The sequence below is a fragment of the Dermacentor variabilis genome, chromosome 1, assembly GCF_050947875.1.
Source record: "Dermacentor variabilis isolate Ectoservices chromosome 1, ASM5094787v1, whole genome shotgun sequence".
Lineage (NCBI taxonomy): Eukaryota > Metazoa > Arthropoda > Arachnida > Ixodida > Ixodidae > Dermacentor > Dermacentor variabilis.
The window spans coordinates 174549530-174569006 of NC_134568.1; the positions used below are offsets into that span (position 1 = coordinate 174549530).

Sequence of the window (19477 nt, forward strand, 5' to 3'; positions counted from 1 at the left end):
ATGCTCAGCAGCGCGCAACGTACATCCCACGGTGTTAAAACAACCTCAATCAACTCGACCTCGTAAATTTCGGTACCCCGTTATTTCACTCACTGGATAGTAGAACTTTGAGCTCTTCAACCGCATGGCTGTTATACTCGCTGCCCAAGTATGCTCCAAGAAAACCCACACGCAGGTTTAACATCACCGTTTGATTCCGGCAAGGAATTTGAATTCAAGAGCAGTAGTGTCGTGGGAAACGAGGGAGTCGAATGAGAGAACTAACCGCCGAGGAACCAGCAATCACCGAAACCAAAATTATGGCGGAGTGGAGCCGTTTCTAATTATTTCAACTAGGGAAAGCGCAAGGAAGGTGTTATTTTATGTCTTTTTGTGTTTTCTTGGTACACAGGTAAGAAAAAAAAACGTGAAATGAAAGACAACAATACAGAACATTACCGGTGGGGTCCCAACTCACAACTTCCACATAACGTCTGCGATGCCCTACTGATACCACGACAGTGGTGACTGTCCCTCCCTGCACTCTCCTGAGTATTTATATACATGTTTGCGAAAACCACGTCTTGATAGCGTTATACAGCACTATTAACGGCCATGGCGACAAATATGTAGCATCAATTTGATGCCACTGACGACACGTGTAACGCGGCGTTTCGAAACAGTTGGTATTCATCCTTAGAAATCCTCGAAGCCACTTGGAACAGGACGCGTATGTACGAAACTTCTTTTGCATAATACACGTTTGGTTAATACGGATATTTTCCCATAAGAGCATTTTTAATCCACCGGGTATCGTAGGGGACACGCTCGCTGGTGCGTCAGCTGATGCGCCGCTTAGCGGTGTGCAGCTGCTTGAGACGCAGCTCGCGGCCTTCCTTTCGAGGCGCCTGATCAGAATTACCCGCAGGTATGCGCAAGTAATGCAATTTTGTAACTTCGTTTCCTCCCCTTCTTTCTTTAATTGTTTTTCCTTTTTCTTAATTTCCCGAGTGCACCACGCGGCCGAACGTTATGCGAGGAGTGGGCCGGAAAACTGACGGCCGCACTCGCACGGTGGGGCCATTGCCAAGGCCCTGGTCCTTTCCATTAGGCCGGCAAGAGTGGCTTGGAAGAATGCCCGTTAATGGGCAACGCGGGCTTCCGCGCCGCTGCGGCTAGTTCCGCGTCTCCTGCACTTGGCGGGCTAATTGCGCGCTAAGAGGAGCGTATATATTCCACTGAGCGTCTCCGCCGTTTGTGTGGCCACTGTGTGTTTTGTTCTCTCTTTCTCTGCGTTCATTCTAGAAACTTTACCATAGAGCGGCAGGCTGTTCTTGCGACTGTTTTTTTTTTCTTGTTTTTTTGCATTCGCTGTTTCATTATCTAAATTCCAGTAATAATTTTATAGAGTGTCATAGCTAGCATAAAGGTTATAATTGCCGTTGTATCTCCGTGGCAAAGCCACAGTGGAAGAGTGTCACTTCTCAAGATCGACTAACGTAACAGGCAACTGCAAAGTAAGTTGATCCGGCCCGATGCAGCGTCTCATTTAGGATGCAGCTGACCGCAGTAGACCCTATTAAGCCCATTTCGCTTTCTTGCAGAAATATATCGCCGTATTGTGGTGCCTAGGGTGCAGTGTGCATGATACTGCGCCGTAAGATCCAGGGGCCTTATGCTGAGCCGCATATAAGTAGGCTTGCAGGTCATACGTACTTGCACATAAATGCTGGTGCTTTCCGGATTGCTCGGTTACTCGCACATGCCTTTGTATTCTGACTGTTGTGAGTGAAGTCTGCGGCAAAAGAAGGAAAAGGTAAACCTCACCATTTTTGCGGCCAAAGCCTTCCGGCTTCTTTCGTTCTGACGTTGCAGTCGCCTGTAAGAGGTGAGGTGCTGTTCACTTTAGCTGCCCGAGCCTGCGATGCCATGCATCTAGCGTCGGCTGAGTCTCGTCATTAACTTCGGCTCCGTTCTCTCCGCTGACTGGCCAGTTCGCAGTGATCAGGAGACATTTGGAACGACAAAATGATAACACCGTTTTACGACGAAGGCCGGCGTCTGTGAAGGGTAACCGGCACGGGTATTTAACACCAGTGACCACAGTTGCACGGGATAAGAAGATAAGCAGCTAAACGTTTTCTATTAGCGCCGAGATCAATAGAGAGAAATCATTAAGTAACGTAAGAATAAACGCACACACAGGCTGTTGCGTTACCAGGAGAAAAGAAATGGCTGTCTGATGAGTGGCCATGCGCTCATATACGGGGTGTTCACTTTTTAGTGGCACGAGCATCGAGTGACACTCTTGTTTCTTGCGCAACACTTCCGGTTCACCTCCTAAGATGACCGCGGACGAAATTAGAAATCAATCAGAAAAAATAGAAAAAATATGTACCGTGCGAAATTCATGGTTTTAATTATTCGTATGATATCAGAGCATATGTTTAGCTGCAAGTTCAGTTACTGAGTTACTGAAGTGTCTGCAATAATTATAATTAATTAGAAATCACCGATTTCCGCACACCAAAGCACAGAATCGTAGACTTTAGAGACCCGCCGCGTGAGCGCGACTTTGGCGAAATTTCTGGAAACCCGGAAGTAGAAAGCGGCAGTAATGACATCACTGATGACGTCAAACACAAGAAGTTGGCACGATGTTTAACCGTGTAATGGAAAACAATTTCCTGCATAGACTGAACATCGGCCTAGCAGAGTGGATGTGACGTCAGTCCATCCTCTATCGCTTCTCTCTCGGCGCTCACCTGCTCGCTCGCAACAGCTGCGCGCGCGCTCGGTACATGCTCTGACGTCATCGCCGCAGGGAGCGCGTAAGGTGCGCTTCGTGCGCCGCTCGCTAGGAGGCTACGCCCCGCCAGGTGGCGCGTGCTGCGCTTCCTCCTCGGTATAGGGATAAACTAAGGCAATGGATATATGGAAACACACGAAAATCAATAACGGTAAAGAGGAAGAGAAATGCGGCCATAATGAAACGCAGAGCGCTGTGGGGATGCAATAGGTACGAGGTGCTGCAGGGTATGTGGAAAGGTGTAATGGTTCCAGGACTTACATTTGGAAATGCGGTTGTTTGCTTGAAATCAGGGGTACAATCAGGACTCGATGGCAACCAAAGGTCAGTGGGACGCCTCTCATTGGGCACTCACTGGAAGTCTACAAATGAAGCTGTGCTGGGTGAAATGGGCTGGACAAGCTTTAAAGTGAGGGAAGCTCACAGTGTAATATAATTATGAAGAATTACTGAAGAATATGGCAGAAAGTAAATGGGATGGGAGAGTGTTGAGGTATCTGTACAGGAAAAACATTGACACACAGTGGAGGAAAAGAACTAGGAAGCTTACCAGCAAGTATGCGACCTGTATGGTGAGCAACACAGCAACAAAGAACGTCAAGCGGAAACTCAGGGAGGCTGAGTTAATCTCATGGGTGGCGGCAATGGAAAAGAAACCTGCCATGAGTAACTACTTAAGAGGAAAAAACTAAATCAGGAAAGAAGCAATTTGTGATAACTCAAACGGAAGCTCATTACTTTTCGAAGCGAGAGCAGGGTGCCTTAGAACACGCACCTATAAAGCGAGGTATAAGAAGGAAGAAGCATGTGCTTGCTGCGGTAAAGCTAGGGAAATGATGGAGCATGTTGTATTAGAATGTGAAGATATCTGCCCAGCGGTCGATTTAGGAATCACTGGCCTCCTGGAAGCCCTTTGGTTTAGCGAGAGCAGGATTAAAGAAAACATGTCTGCAATAGAGATAAGTAAGAGGCGATTGGAAGATTGTTGGAAGAAAAGTAGGGAAACGACAAACAACGGAGGCGTACAAAAACAAAGTTCACAATAAGGGTTCAGAAACTTTGGTTATGGGAATTCATCGCGGGTGTTTTTTTTTTCTCTTTTTTTCTTTTTTAACGTAGGTAGGACATCAGGCAATAAAATAACAAGAGCTTGGTGGCGCAACCCACCGCCCCGTTCCAATGGGGTGTTGCGTTTCGCCTGCGACACGTGGTTTTGCCGGCGCGACGGCGGCGGGGCGGCGGACATTTTGGCCCGATCGTCGTCACCGCAACACTCATCGCCAGGTGTTTCCAGGCGCGTCTGCGGCGATGCGACCGCCTAGGGATTTCGTTCCAGTCATTGTGCCCGAAACAGGCGAGGCCAAAGCAGGGATCTCCTTCCAGTTATTGGGCCCGAAACAGGCGATGCCAAAGCAGGGATCTCGTTCCAGTCATTGTGCCCGAAACAGGCGATGCCAAAGCAGGGACCATCTTCTCGTTACAGTCATTGTGTCCGACCGGCAGCGCCACGACAGTGTGCTGCGCAGCGCCACGACAGTATGCTGCGCAGCGCCACGACAGTGTGCTGCGCAGCGCCACGACCAGGTGCTACGAGATCGTGCGCAGCGCCACGACATGGTGCTACGGCATCGCTACGACAGTGTGCGTCACCATTAGCCCATTGTACATTCACGTGCTCGTCTTTTGAGGGGTTCCTTCTTGCCCTCAACTGCGAGAGTATAAAAACAGCTGCCCCCGGACGCCAGAGGAGGGCTCCGATTTCTTCCGTTGAGTGAAGTACTCTCCCGTCTCTCTACTTCGGTCAAACCTGACCACCAACTCTTTGCGATGTTAAAATAAACAAGTTGTTTCGTTGTTACCTGTCGACTCATGCTTTGCCGGGACCTTCGGATGCTTGCAGTTGTACCCCAGGCCGCCAGGCCAACGCTACCCTTGGGGCTTGCGACCCAGGTACAACCACGGGCGTCAGCGCCGAGTTCCCAACAGATCGTACCAGCAGTCCGGATCCAAACATCTGGTGGCAGCGGTGGGATCGCCTACGACTTCAAACAACGGTCTGCCAGCGGCGAGATCGCGACAACGGAGGCCAGCAGCGAAGAGATGCAGTTGACTGTATGCTGAGCAGCTCAACGACGATCCGGGAGCAGTGCAACGAGCCCTGTGTGACGACTGGTTGCCTGCAGCGGAACGACTGCGCGGAATTCCTGCCTGCGAGGTTTGGTGAGTGCGGGACTTTCTTCTACTGAGCTTTGCCAGGCTTTTTGTTAGTGTCAGAAACAGAGCTGGTAATTGTGGTTGTCGTTGCTGCCGGGTTAGTTTGCGGCAAGACAATAGTAAGCAGTAGAGAAAGCAGCATTCAGAGCAGCCATGGATTTGAAGTCGTTGCGCAAACCGAAATTGTTGGAGCTTGCAAGAGAGTTGGGTCTGGATGTCTCAGACAAACTAAGAAAACCGGAACTGATAACGGCTATTCTTGAGTTAGAGGCTGAGGATGACGAGCTGTCGGAATGCCTTGAGACTATTGAGGAGAGGTCAAAAAGACAGGAGCGCGAACTTAAAGAGCAGAAAGAAAAAGAAGAGCGCGAACACGCTTTGGAAATGAAGCGTCTCGAGGTAGAGATGGAACGCGCTCGTAATGGAAGTCAGGCACACGGTGCAGGAGAACGCGTATTGTTCAAAATGACTGACCTGATGCGGCCGTTTAAGCTTGGAGAGGACATTGGTTTGTTCCTGGTTAACTTTGAGCGAACGTGCGAGAAGCAGGGGTTCTCTCGGGAAACGTGGCCACAGCGCTTGCTCACTTTGTTACCCGGCGAGGCGGCCGACGTAGTCGCTCGCTTGGATAGAGAGGAAGCAGAGGATTTCGACAAAGTAAAATCGAGTCTGCTAAAAAAGTACCGGCTGTCTGCGGAAGCGTTCCGTCGGAAGTTTCGGGAAAATGAGAAAGGCAGAAGTGAGTCATATACAGAGTTTGCGTATAGGCTTATGTCGAACATGCAGGAGTGGCTCAAAGAAGAGAAAGCGTTTGGTGACCACGATAAAGTTCTGCAGTGTTTCGGGCTAGAACAGTTTTATAGTCGGTTACCGGAGAACGTGCGATACTGGGTCTTGGATAGGCCAGACGTGAGTACGGTGGCTAGAGCCGCTGAGCTAGCCGAGGAGTTTGTGACGCGTCGAGCTCGCGGAGCTAAGGACGGTCAAAAGGGTGAATTTGGCTCCAAGTCTGAGAGGCCAAGGTTCACGCCCATGAGATTTAAGGGGGACACGCGTAGTGAGGATGCGAGTGAAAGCAATCCGACCAAACGTAAAGAGACGGCGGCAGCCAAACGCAGAAAGCGGTTCGAGATGAGGCGAGCGCGCTTGTGTTATACGTGCCAGAAGCCGGGTCACTTTTCGGCGCAGTGTCCGGAAACAACACCAAAAGTTGTGTTTTTTTCAATAGGCAGCACTGACGAGAACATGAAGCTTCTTGAGCCTTACATGCGAGACCTCCTCGTGAACGGGAAAGAGTGCCGAGTGCTTCGCGATTCCGCAGCTACAGTGGATGTAGTTCACCCGTCTTACGTAGAACCCCATATGTTCACGGGCGAGTGCGCGTGGATCAAGCAAGCCGTGGAAGCTCATAGCGTGTGTCTGCCAGTAGCAAAAGTGCTTATTGAAGGACCTTTCGGAGCGCTTGAGACAGAGGCGGCAGTGTCATCTATGCTGCCACCCCAGTACCCGTACCTATTTTCAAACAGGTCCGATCACCTCCTGCGCGAGAAGGGGCTTTTGTTTGGTGAAGCTAGTGTTCAGGCCTTAACCAGATCGAAGGTTCGGGAGCTCGCTGCAAAGGCGGTAGTTGCGGGGCCGACGTTATCAAACAACGAAAAAGGGTCAGAGGCGCAGCAAGCTGATATTCAGAGCACGCCCGAACTGAATAGACTTGAGTCTGTAACGTTAAAGGCACCAGATACTGGAGAGGAAACGCCCGACGCGGGAAAGTTAGAAGAGCTATCTACTGATTTGCTCATCGCGCCTACGTCAGACGGACTTGATAGGTTGCTAAAAGTCAGCCGGACGGCTTTGATAGCCGAGCAAAAAAAGGATGGCAGCCTGGAAAACGTGCGCTGCAATGTCAAAGAAGGTATCGCCAGGAAAACTGCGCGTTTTGTGGAAAGAGGTGGAGTCCTGTACCGGAAGTATCTAGACCGCCGAGGAGTGGAGTTCGATCAGCTGGTCGTGCCTCAATGCTATCGTCAGGATCTGTTGCGCTTGTCACATGGGGGTTCGTGGTCCGGACACCTAGGAGTTAAGAAAACTAAGGACCGTCTCTTGCAAGAGTACTATTGGCCAGGGTGTTTTCGGGACGCAGACCATTTCGTGAGGACATGTGACACTTGTCAGCGGGTGGGCAAACCAGGGGACAAATCGAGGGCGCCGTTGAAATTGGTACCTATCATTACGGAGCCTTTTAGACGGCTCGTTATTGATACAGTGGGACCTCTGCCGGTAACAGCCACGGGGTACAGACACATTTTGACTGTGATCTGCCCAGCGACAAAGTTCCCTGAAGCAGTGCCGCTTAAAGAACTCAGCTCAGTTGAGATAGTCAATGCACTACTGTCCACATTTGCGCGAGTTGGTTTTCCTGCAGAAATTCAATCAGATCAGGGCACAGTGTTTACTAGCGCTTTGACGACAACTTTTCTCGAAAGGTGTGGGGTAAAGCTGCTACACAGCTCAGTGTACCACCCACAGTCGAATTCCGTTGAGAAGCTCCACTCCGTCATGAAGCGCGTGTTGAGAGCCTTGTGTTTTGAACATCAAACTGACTGGGAGCTGTGTCTGCCTGGGGTGATGTTTGCTTTAAGGACCGCGCCGCATGCGGCTACGGGGTTTTCGCCAGCTGAACTGGTGTACGGTCGCTCGCTTCGATCTCCGCTTCGCATGCTTCGAGAATCATGGGAAGGTAGGGGCGACGACCCAGTCGTGGTGGAGTACGTGCTTAAGCTCCTCGAACGCTTAAGAAGGGCACAGGAGTTGTCAGGTGAAGCAATGACAAAGGCCCAGCAGAGGGCCAAGGTTTATTATGATCGGACAGCCAGGGCCCGTCGTTTTGAGGTTGGCGATGAGGTCATGATATTGCGCACATCGCTAAACAACAAACTAGACGTGCAGTGGGAGGGCCCAGCGCGAATTGTTCAGAAACTGTCGGACGTTAACTACGTGGTAAGTCTGCCAGGAAAGCGGAAAGCACGGCAAGTTTACCACTGTAATCTGCTCAAACCTTATAGACAAAGGGAAGCAGTGGTGTGCATGATGGTAAACGTTCCTGAAGAGCTTCCGGTCGAGCTTCCAGGACTAGGCTCAGTGACGAACAGGGAAGACACCGGTCAAGTCATTAGTGACCTTATCAGTAAAGCACCGCTGTCGCCTGAGCAGAAAACCGAACTACACCAGCTATTACAAGAGTTTCAAGGTCTATTCTCTGAGAGGCCTGGTAGGACTTCTGTACTTACTCATGATATAGAACTTACCTCCACAGGGCCAGTACGATCCAAGGCGTATCGGGTGTCACCCCGCCAGAGCGATATTATGGAGGCTGAGGTAAAGAAAATGCTACAGCTCGGTGTTATTGAGGCAGGTGAGAGTGATTATACCTCCCCTTTGATTTTAGTTGAGGTACCGGGCAAGGAACCTCGTCCTTGCGTCGACTACCGCAGGCTTAATTCCATCACTAAGGATCAAATTTATCCGATCCCTAACATCGAGGAGCGCCTTGAGAAAGTTAGTAGCGCTCAGTTTATTTCCACCCTAGATCTTGTCAGGGGTTATTGGCAGGTTCCACTTACAGAAGAGGCTAGTAGGTATGCGGCGTTCATTTCACCAATGGGAACATTCCGTCCTAAAGTGTTGAGTTTTGGTTTGAAGAACGCGCCATACTGTTTTTCAAGTCTCATGGATAAAGTGTTGCGGGGACAGCAAGAATTCGCTTTACCGTATCTAGACGACGTAGCGATATTCTCCGCATCCTGGTCTGAGCATATGACACACTTGCGGGCAGTGCTAACCCGCCTGCGCGAAGCAGGCTTGACAGTAAAGGCTCCTAAGTGCCAGTTAGCACAGGCCGAGGTTGTCTACCTCGGTCACGTGATTGGTCAGGGTCGTCGCCGCCCCTCTGAAATAAAAGTGGCCGCTGTGCGAGACTTTCCGCAACCGCGCACAAAGACCGATATTCGGTCGTTCTTAGGTGTCGCCGGCTACTATCAGAGGTACATCCCTAGGTACTCTGATATCGCGGCTCCCCTGACGGATGCTCTAAGAAAGACAGAGCCTCAAACAGTCGTCTGGGACGAGACCAAGGAAAGAGCTTTTAGCGCCCTAAAGAGTGCCCTAACAAGCCAGCCTGTGCTACGATCGCCAGACTATACAAAAGGGTTCATTGTTCAATGCGATGCTAGTGAGCGAGGCATGGGCGTTGTACTGTGCCAACGGGAAAATGGAGAAGTAGAACACCCCGTCCTGTATGCTAGTCGTAAGCTGACCAGTCGTGAGCAGGCGTATAGCGCCACCGAGAAAGAGTGTGCATGTCTCGTGTGGGCCGTTCAGAAATTGTCATGCTATCTAGCCGGCTCGAGGTTTATCATTGAGACAGATCACTGCCCTCTCCAATGGCTGCAGACCATCTCTCCCAAAAATGGCCGCCTCCTGCGCTGGAGCCTCGCTTTACAACAATATTCCTTTGAGGTGCGTTACAAAAAGGGGAGTCTCAACGGTAACGCCGATGGCTTAAGTCGAAGCCCCTAACGTAGGAATCAGCCTCAAAATTGTTTGTTACTGATGTTTTTCTTCCTGAGGCAGGATTTTTTTTAACATATTGCTTTTGTTTAGTGTTTCAAAGTGATGATATGCTTTCTAGTGCAATTTTTCAATTTGTGGACGCGTTCTGAGTGATGCTAGACTACTGTAAGGAACTAGGCAGTGGTATAAAAAGGGGAAAGAGCCTGGCAGGGCTTAGTGAGGGTTGTGCCGTGCTTGCTGACTGAGCGGTTGAGTTTTCAGCGTAGTTCTAACGCTTGCCGGGAACGAGAACAAAAATGTGAACTCTCCCGAAGTCACTTTGCAGTGTCCCGTGCGAACCTGAACGAGAGAACGAGGCCTTCTCTGTGCGCTGCGCTCAAGAAACGTCAAGGGACGCCCGACTTCGGTTATGAGCATCATCGAGCGACATCCCTCCGGACAGCGGATGCAGTCCCCTGTCCATCGGGATCTCCTTTCCCCGGCGGGGCGGTCTGTTGCGTTTCGCCTGCGACACGTGGTTTTGCCGGCGCGACGGCGGCGGGGCGGCGGACATTTTGGCCCGATCGTCGTCACCGCAACACTCATCGCCAGGTGTTTCCAGGCGCGTCTGCGGCGATGCGACCGCCTAGGGATTTCGTTCCAGTCATTGTGCCCGAAACAGGCGAGGCCAAAGCAGGGATCTCCTTCCAGTTATTGGGCCCGAAACAGGCGATGCCAAAGCAGGGATCTCGTTCCAGTCATTGTGCCCGAAACAGGCGATGCCAAAGCAGGGACCATCTTCTCGTTACAGTCATTGTGTCCGACCGGCAGCGCCACGACAGTGTGCTGCGCAGCGCCACGACAGTATGCTGCGCAGCGCCACGACAGTGTGCTGCGCAGCGCCACGACCAGGTGCTACGAGATCGTGCGCAGCGCCACGACATGGTGCTACGGCATCGCTACGACAGTGTGCGTCACCATTAGCCCATTGTACATTCACGTGCTCGTCTTTTGAGGGGTTCCTTCTTGCCCTCAACTGCGAGAGTATAAAAACAGCTGCCCCCGGACGCCAGAGGAGGGCTCCGATTTCTTCCGTTGAGTGAAGTACTCTCCCGTCTCTCTACTTCGGTCAAACCTGACCACCAACTCTTTGCGATGTTAAAATAAACAAGTTGTTTCGTTGTTACCTGTCGACTCATGCTTTGCCGGGACCTTCGGATGCTTGCAGTTGTACCCCAGGCCGCCAGGCCAACGCTACCCTTGGGGCTTGCGACCCAGGTACAACCACGGGCGTCAGCGCCGAGTTCCCAACAGATCGTACCAGCAGTCCGGATCCAAACAGGGGACGCTCATAACATCCAGTCACCCATCCATCCTCGCCCTCCCTGCCACGGCGGCCGCATTTCGATGGGGGCGAAATGCGAAAACACCCGTGTACTTAGATTTAGGTGCACGTTAAAGAACCCCAGGTGGTCAAAATTTCCGGAGTCCTCCACTACGGCGTGCCTCATAATCAGAAAGTGGTTTTGGCACGTAAAACCCCATAATTTCTGAATCCTCGCCCTCCCTCGCTCCTCGCCCGCATATTGTGCCAGGGGAAAGACGTTCGCTACCTTTACCTAAAGAACACCAACACCGAGGTGCGAGTGCCACTAAGAGACACCTATGTCAAAGATTAGGGTCGCCTGTTTTTTTAGACCATAAAGATTTTTCTATAAAGAAGGAATGAGCGCAGCGAATGTGGCGTTCTTGCAGGCGAGTTCTTAAGCGAGGCGGATATACTTTGCCGCTAATTAGGTGAACTTAAGAAGAATAATGAACAAGCAAAACTTATTAATTAGCTTTTTTTATTAGTGCTTTGAGTGCAGTTGTCTGAAGGACAAATTTGGAGACAGTGGCGTTTTCATACGCACCAATCCTTTAAAAATATTGAAAATGGCACCTAATTCTAAATATTCATCATTAAATTCCATAGCTCGTTCGAGGAAATATCGAGACTGAGCGCGTCCCGCTGCGGGTCAGGCGTCAATACCCCGTAAAGAAGCGTGGGGGAAAGTTTGATAGCATGCCGCAGCAAATCCTGACCCGAGCCACACAGTCGCATATGCTTGCCAAGCAAAGCGCATCGTATCTGTAGCTGTCGCGACTGGCTGAGACGTTGCTCGATCGCGACTTACTCGCGCTTGTCGTCACGGGGCGCTTCGGTCTGATTTGATAGCGGGGCCGCCTTTCCGGCACTGCCGTGGCGCTCGGTGTCGATATTGCCTAGGTTTAACGTCGAAACTCGATAACAATGTCCCGAGTTAGGTGCGAGCTTCAAGATTTTAGAAAATGAGGGTGCATTAAAATGTGACTGCCTTCAAGTTCGCCATTTAAGCAACTAAGGCACTACTAAAAAAACATTAATTAATAATTTTTTGCTGCATTAGCCTTCTGAAGCGCAGATCATTAGAGGCAAAGTATGTCCGACTCGCCTATAGGAACTCGTCTGCAAAGCACCACGTTCGCTACGCTTATAGCCTTTTTATGGCAAATCTGTATAATTTAAAAAAGAAATAAACGCCCTGTATACGACGACCACGGCGGTTTTCGACGTCTACGGGCAGCGATCGAAACTGTGAGCTTATTGTACTTGTGTCCTCGATACTCGGGCAAGAGCTTTCGTTATACTTGCCAACTCTGTCTGTTATCCCTTCTGAGGGGACCTTGCTTCCTGACTGCTGAAAGTGGTATTTTCCCGCGATAAGCACTCACCTAACGCAGATACAGGCCATTGAAAGGAAGTGCTTCTCTTGCCGCTAGGCATGTATCTTTCGGAAGAGCGTGGAAAGGCTAATGAATTCTCGGAGCGGCTCGCGCCAGGTATTTCCTTTCTGCCGATTCTGGGGAAACAAGTTTAGCCTATATATGCATATATTTTTCTCTGCCTGTCTCCGAGGTACCCATGTGTAGGTCAAAGGAGTGTAGCGTCTTAGTTATCGGTATGGGGAAATTTAAAAAAGAGAGACGAGAAGATGACAAAGAAGGTGTATCTTTTGTTTTATTTTATTTTTTGGAATATGGGTAGCCATTCATGTATCCCGTAATGTTCACTGTAAGTCGTTTCGATACGTATGTGTATAAAGATTTTCTATAGGTGGCAGTTCCATATATATTTTACATAGGCGACATAACCGTTAGCTGATGCAAAAGCTGAATGCGGAATTCTCTAAATGTAATTTCCTAGCGAATTTCTATTTCGGTATTTATGTGTTCTGTCAGCACGCTGAACATACAGGTAAATGCTAGAATTTTGTGGCGCACTTTTACGTGGGACGGTCTTCTTTTTACAGGTTTCCTTTCACATTGTTCTCAGGGTTAAGTTTGTGCATTAGCTGTAGCTTTGTCGAGACAATCAAATACCGAGCAAACAAATTAGAAGGCGCGGCATCCTAACAACACTCTGCTCTTTTGATGAAATTGCGACGTATGCAAGCACATTAACATCTCAGTAGTTTATCAAATGGGGCACCTTAACGACACGCTTCTGTAGTGATTCGTTAGAGGTCTGCCACTCTTATAGCGAAGCGAAATATTTATTCCAGAATATCATGTCACCTATTCGCGAGTGTTCTTGCTGAAGATTCCCCTCTACGAGAGCGAAAGCTGACTGGTGAATATGATATGCTTAAAAAAAACACTTCTATTTCTTCAGTATATTTCTTACTTTGTATACTATCATTACTACGTCTTCGAAAAGGAGGGCCTTTATAAATATGCTCAGCAAAATAGTGAAACTAAAGAACGCAGCGGGATGAGAGTAGTTTCGGGCTTGCTTTAGCTTTCTTTAATGCATATTTTGCACCCATGTTCCATATTGACAGTAAAAATATTGCGCGCCGTTCTTCGCGCACCATTGTTTCATTATTTTTCGCGCGGGCGAAGCGCACTTTATATTTGGGTTTTATCGCGCGATAAAAGTGAAGTTTCATTTCACGGTAATGAGCACGGCTAGCGCTGACTGGTTTGAAAAAAGAAAAAAAAAAGAAAAGCATTTTGTGGCGCGAAGACTGCAGCTTTTGCTTTTGTGCAATTGAATAGGCGTGATACTTTCCTCTCCGAACATGTCTGCTAAATTAAATTAGTTTTTTTTTTTCTTATACGAACGCCGGTCACTGTCATACGCCAAATTTGGTGATTGCTCTATAAGGGGTGCGCTCACAAAAACAAAAATAAAAAATATCGTGGGCTGATCTATGCTTCCGGAATACAAGGGCCAGAAAGGCAAGGAAAATGACACCTGGTAGGGAAGCGGTCATCAACATAATTTCTTTAACGTGGTAATAATTATCAACGTATCCGACGTAAGAGAAATGGTTTTTATTCTGTTTTGTTTTGTTTTCTCGCAACAGACTGGTTGGTTTCCTCACAGCTTACAGATCCATCTTCAGCGCAGTATACTTACTATCGATATGCGCGCATGCCAAGTGAGACATACGTACTTTCTTTTTTTTTCGCTCCGCAGGGACTCCTCATATCTCTGAAACGTGCTGCGATGCCAATATTAACCGGTCACGGCGCCGGTATGTGCACTGGTTGCGCATAGATGCCACTTAAAAATACATGCAATAGGCAAGAAAACATGCTGTATTGGTCGGCGGTCCTTTTTTAATTAGTCGCTGTTCAAACGTAAGCATATTTATCAACAGGCATAGCACTCTCTGGGAAGCATCAATGAAAAAAACTAATAGACACAGCGACTGGTTCAAATGTTGAACCGTGTACTGTCGTAATTAATTAAACCGTCTTTCGAATGCGTCAGCCGGGGACACGTCTGTGCAAAAAAGCTAAAGAGGGGTGTCTCTCTGAACTGCACTGTCCTGGCATTGCTAGAGAAATAAAACGTTTATATACTAAAACAATGTGCTAGAAGAAAAAAAAATGCCTTTCACTAACGTGGTAAACGACCACCGACATCACTGGCGCAATGATTAGCCGCTGGTTGAACCTGAGAGAGTGATAATGTTTTTTTTTTAATTTGCAACAGATTGATTTTGCAGTTTACTTACAAACGGGCCAGTCAAAGGCTCAGTTACTAGTGAAAAATTAATCACAATAGCATTTCGAAACAAACGGTGCACCATCATGGGCTATATGCGTGCCTTAAGAATGAATGGCGCGTGAACCCATCTGTCATCTTATGCGATACGCTGCACACCACGCGGCATCGTTCCATTCCGACCGTTATAGCAGCGACCGCGCCATATTAAGAGCACACAGGAGCGTGAAAGCACGTTTGCGTCCATCCAAGTGTGTCGGAACGCGTACAATACACGGAGTTTCTGCCTCGCAAAGCACACCTCAAACGCAGCTCGGACTTTGGTAGCAGTTGGCGTTCAAGAGAACTCACTGAATTCACGATACAGCACGGCAGACGACTGGGAACGGACTAATAAACTGGACACACAAAGCGCTGATTTTACATACATTTATTACATTACATTTATTTACATACGTATCAGCGTGCGAATGTATGCGTCAGCATACGCACGACCGAAAACAAAAAGATTAGGCATCAATGCACTGCGAGAACCAAGAATCAACAAGACCAATGTATCTTATCTAGAGAACGCGTTGTGCAAGCAAGTGACAGTAGTGATAGCGAACGATACAATCCATCTCACGGAAACTGTATAAATACGACGCCCCTGAGGCCAAATTCACAAAGATTCCCGTTCTCTTTGCCGTTGGCCGACTGCATTCGCTAATATGCGCAGCATCAGTATTCGCCGGAATTTTCCCTTACGCTAGCATTGTTCATAAGAACATACTTCAGCCAATCCTTATGAACATCTTTGTGATTACCGCTCGCTGGTTCTTGCCCATGACATTTTTCATTTCTTTGCTAAGCTCTTCATCGTACAGTAACCTCGCGCTCTAACGTGCCTTGACCTTGGATGCGTGGAATACATGAACAGTCGTAAGCGATGCGTTGCGCGGACGGCGCCTCTTCGACCGTTTGCCGCGTGCTACGTATGCTGGGGGACGCCGTCACGAAGCGCCGGCATGCACCGCGTGTCGTCGCTCTCTGCCGGCCGCTATCTGGGCCCGCCGGCCGTGGCCCGCCGCGTCTCGCACCGCTGGGCGCCGCTGATCTGGCCACGATCAGCTGCAGATCGTTAGGCGCGCGTAACTCCCACGGGGACGGCAACTCGTCCTTCCCTGCGGGGCACTGTTATCGAGGCCGAGCAGGAGACACAGCAGGCGCCTCTGGGCGTGTTTCCCGCAGCCTCCGGACGTGCTTTCTAAGTGGCAATCCCATTAGCGAGTGCCGCGTCTCCACAATGCTCGCCCTTCCTCTGCTCTCGCTCATTCCCTCACCTTTCCTTACTTCCTCTCATCGAAGCACCATCGCCCACTTTTTTCTCGCATATTAGACGCGTACTAACCCGCCTCATAAACTGAAGCCGGCTGTGCATCCCCGGACGCCCATGCCTCCCTTCTTTCCTTCATTTTTTTCTTGCATCTTTTTCACTCTGTTCGGGTCGTGTGTTCATTAGCAGCTCATTTGCGTTTCTCCCGCGAGCGCACTCGCGCCGAGCGCGTGCGGCTATTTACCTAGTGACCTCGTACGTTCTCTGAGCCATACCTTATAGATCTGGCTTGTTCGCGAAAAAAGAACCCCAATTTCGCCTCATCTTCCTGCCATTGCGATAAAGCTATAGGTGCGAAATTCGCGACCACGATCATGGGTCGCTTTTATAATACTAAATGCCTCTTTTTGTTTCGTCTGTCCTTTTCATTTCTTTTTCTCTATTCCTTTTTCTTGGGGGAGAGGGGAAGGCGGGAGACGAAAGAGAGCAATCGGGCACTTTGACGGGAATTACCTCAGTGGTGCCAGATATGGCGTACATATCGCCATGCACCTTGTTGGCGGGCAACGCGGCTCTCGTTAGTTGAAAGAAATGCAAATTAATTTCTGCAGTCAAACAAAACATTAAAAAACATTTTGGTTTGACACAATCGGAGAGTTCCCTTTCGTTGTTACCTCGTTATCGTAAAGCGTTTATCATGCTATGCGTCGCACGAGTAGACCTAAAATTAGAATTGATGATCGAGTGTACTGGAACACATCCTCGTCCTCCCAAAACCTGGCGTAGTAAACGGGTTACATCGGGTGGTACCTTAGTCCTTTCACATAAGTAATTATAGTCTCTCCTAATGAGACTTAGCGATCGCGTCATAAAACTGCACCGGTTGGTCTTCGCTTTACCAGAGACAAGCACTGCAACTCCCTATTATACGGTTCTTGCTGCTCGGCGTATCAGGATGCTGTATTGAATTACTGTCACCAGATTTTCAAAAAAAGTGCCGTCATCGTCAAAATTTGGACGCAGTTATTACAAAGAGCAGCTATATTTGCCAAGCACCCACGGGACTTTCGTGATACTCAGGCGATGTGGTGGAAGTGATCGTCATCATGAATGATTATATAAAATGAAAATTATAAGTTGGAAGGAAACACTACTACCAGCATCAAAACAGGCACAATCGCGAGGTCTCGAGATTGAATCCGAGCCGCGGCGGCCGCATTTCAATGGAGTCCAAATGCTAAAAAATCTCGTGCACGTGCATTATAGTTGCATGTTAATGAACCTCAGTTGATCAAAATTATTCCGGAGTTCCCTACTACGGCGCACCTCATAATCAGATCGTGGTTTTAGCACGTAAAACGCCAAACTTCAATTAAGCAAGGGCCTGCCCCTTTAACTGTCGATGCTGCAGAAGGCCTTTGCCACGGCATAATCGCACTTCTGGCTTACAGGGCAACCGCTGCGGAACACCACGGGGCAAGAGTAATTCCATTCACTGTGTTATAACCTCTGCGTTCCTCGAATCTAAGCGGAAGCAACGCTTTCGCTTCTATCGCGAGCATTTATTAGGCGGTGCGCAAATGCAATGAAATCAGTGTATTTAGTTTACTCACGGTGTCTCTTCAAGGCAGCTCTTCGCTGCACCAGATGTCAGTCAACGAGAAGTCGCTGAAACTTGTCGTATTTTTCTTTTCTTTTCACTACACTTGATCTGTGCAGGAGGTTTAAACTGCGAAGATATTAATACACGTAAAGAAATGTAGTTTTCGGGGCCTCATTGCTGACTGGCTGTCAAGATGAGAAAGCCTGCATCCCCGGCAGCGCGACAGGCTTGACTTCCTGCTGACACTGCTCGCACCCTGGCGGAGTCCTGCACGGCGGCGCTGCGTGATTATTCCCCCGAGGGCTCTCGCTCGTTTCCTTTCGCAAGCGGCAGCGACGCGTTGCGATGCGGACTCACTGCGGGAGCAGCTGTGCCCTCCTCCTCCTCGCTCGCCATTCTCCGACCGGCGCAAGAACAACCGTCGGGATAAACAAACCAGCGTGCGCCGACGCGCGGCTATAGCCGACAGTCGGAACTGACCTTCGCGTCTCCTCATCCTCGCCGACCGCACTCGCCGCTTCCATCTCGGCGTTTCGCAACGGCTTAGCGCGGTGCTCCGGCAAGTCTCTCTAATGGAGACGTGCTCGTGCCACGGAGGGCGGAGAAGAGGCTTCACTGCTTGGCGCTTATACCGGAGGGGTGGCCGTCTCCTTCAAGGCCGGCTGCAGTAGCGCGCTGAACTTGCGTTCCGCTCACGGGAGGCGCTCAGTTTGCTAGTCCGTCTGGGTGCGTCTATCGTTTTTGTTTCTTCTTACTTTTCGTAAACGCTTACACACGCAGTCGTTCTTCTTGTGCTTTTACTATTTCATATTTCTCACTGGTAATAGCCGTCACACTTTTGCGGCACAGCTTTTGAGACATTTTCCCCAAAGTCCCCATCGAACTTTACTTTAGTTCCCCCTTTTCCCTCTGCGTCTCCTTCCCCTTTCGCTAGCTTTTACATACACACACAAACAAAACAGAAAAGCAGTTCAACGGCACTTGCAGGCGTGTTTGGTTTTTCATCTTCTCTTTATATTTCTTTTCTTGATCTACGCGTTCCCTACAATGGTTACGGCTGCCTATCACGGCTTCCTTTTGCTGAAGATGAACAATGATTCTACATTACATGGACATTGGGATTTTAAGAGCACCATTCCTACTCAGGGGCAAGCTGACCGGTACAATATAGGCAACCTTCAGGAAACCTCATACGATTTGACATAACTAATGAGCGCGAACATCAAGCACAGCACAAAGAAAAGTATAGGTGGACACGGGACAATCGTTGTCTACAAGCGTGTCCTTCCCCTTTCCTTTGTGCTGTGTTTGTTGTGCTGCGCTTGTTTACCTTTCATTTTATCAGCTTTACAAAACGCTGCAGGTACGTAACGGTTCGTTCTCATAATTAGCCTTGGCAAGTTATGTCGAGACGCGCATTTTAAGGCACACACAGTCTTTTCATTTATTTATTTATTTATTTATTTATTTATTTATTTATTTATTTATTTATTTATTTATCTGTATTCTTTGTGCCAGTTTTAGTCCATTGTGGCGCCAAAAATATGAGCGTTATTGTTTGGGATCGCACCGCTGGTACGATCTGTTGGGAACTCGGCGCTGACGCCCGTGGTTGTACCTGGGTCGCAAGCCCCAAGGGTAGCGTTGGCCTGGCGGCCTGGGGTACAACTGGAAGCATCCGAAGGTCCCGGCAAAGCATGAGTCGACTGGTAACAACAAAACAACTTGTTTATTTTAACATCGCAAAGAGTAGGTGGTCAGGTTGACCGAAGTAGAGAGACGGGAGAGCACTTTACTCAGCAGAAGAAATCGGAGCCCTCCTTCTTGGCGTCCGGGGGCAGCTGTTTTTATACTCTCGCAGTTGAGGGCAAGAAGGAACCCCTCAAAAGACGAGCACGTGAATGTACAATGGGCTAATGGTGACGCACACTGTCGTAGCGCTGCCGTAGCACCATGTTGAGCACGATCTCG

At 49.1% G+C, this 19477-nt stretch overlaps 1 protein-coding gene and 1 long non-coding RNA gene across 8 annotated transcripts in view; one reads left to right on the plus strand and one right to left on the minus strand.

Moving 5' to 3' along the window:
- The window catches only part of LOC142588269 (uncharacterized), a 140957-nt gene extending 123168 nt beyond the window's left edge, over positions 1-17789 (minus strand). The window contains exons 1-2 of the long non-coding RNA XR_012829697.1: positions 17517-17789; positions 1807-1965 (exon numbers count right to left, since the gene is read on the minus strand). This is a non-coding gene — a long non-coding RNA (uncharacterized LOC142588269). The remainder of the gene's footprint in view (positions 1-1806; positions 1966-17516) is intronic.
- LOC142588201 (prolyl endopeptidase FAP-like) overlaps positions 1-19477 on the plus strand; it is a 501149-nt gene that overhangs the window by 342473 nt on the left and 139199 nt on the right. The window lies entirely within an intron of this gene.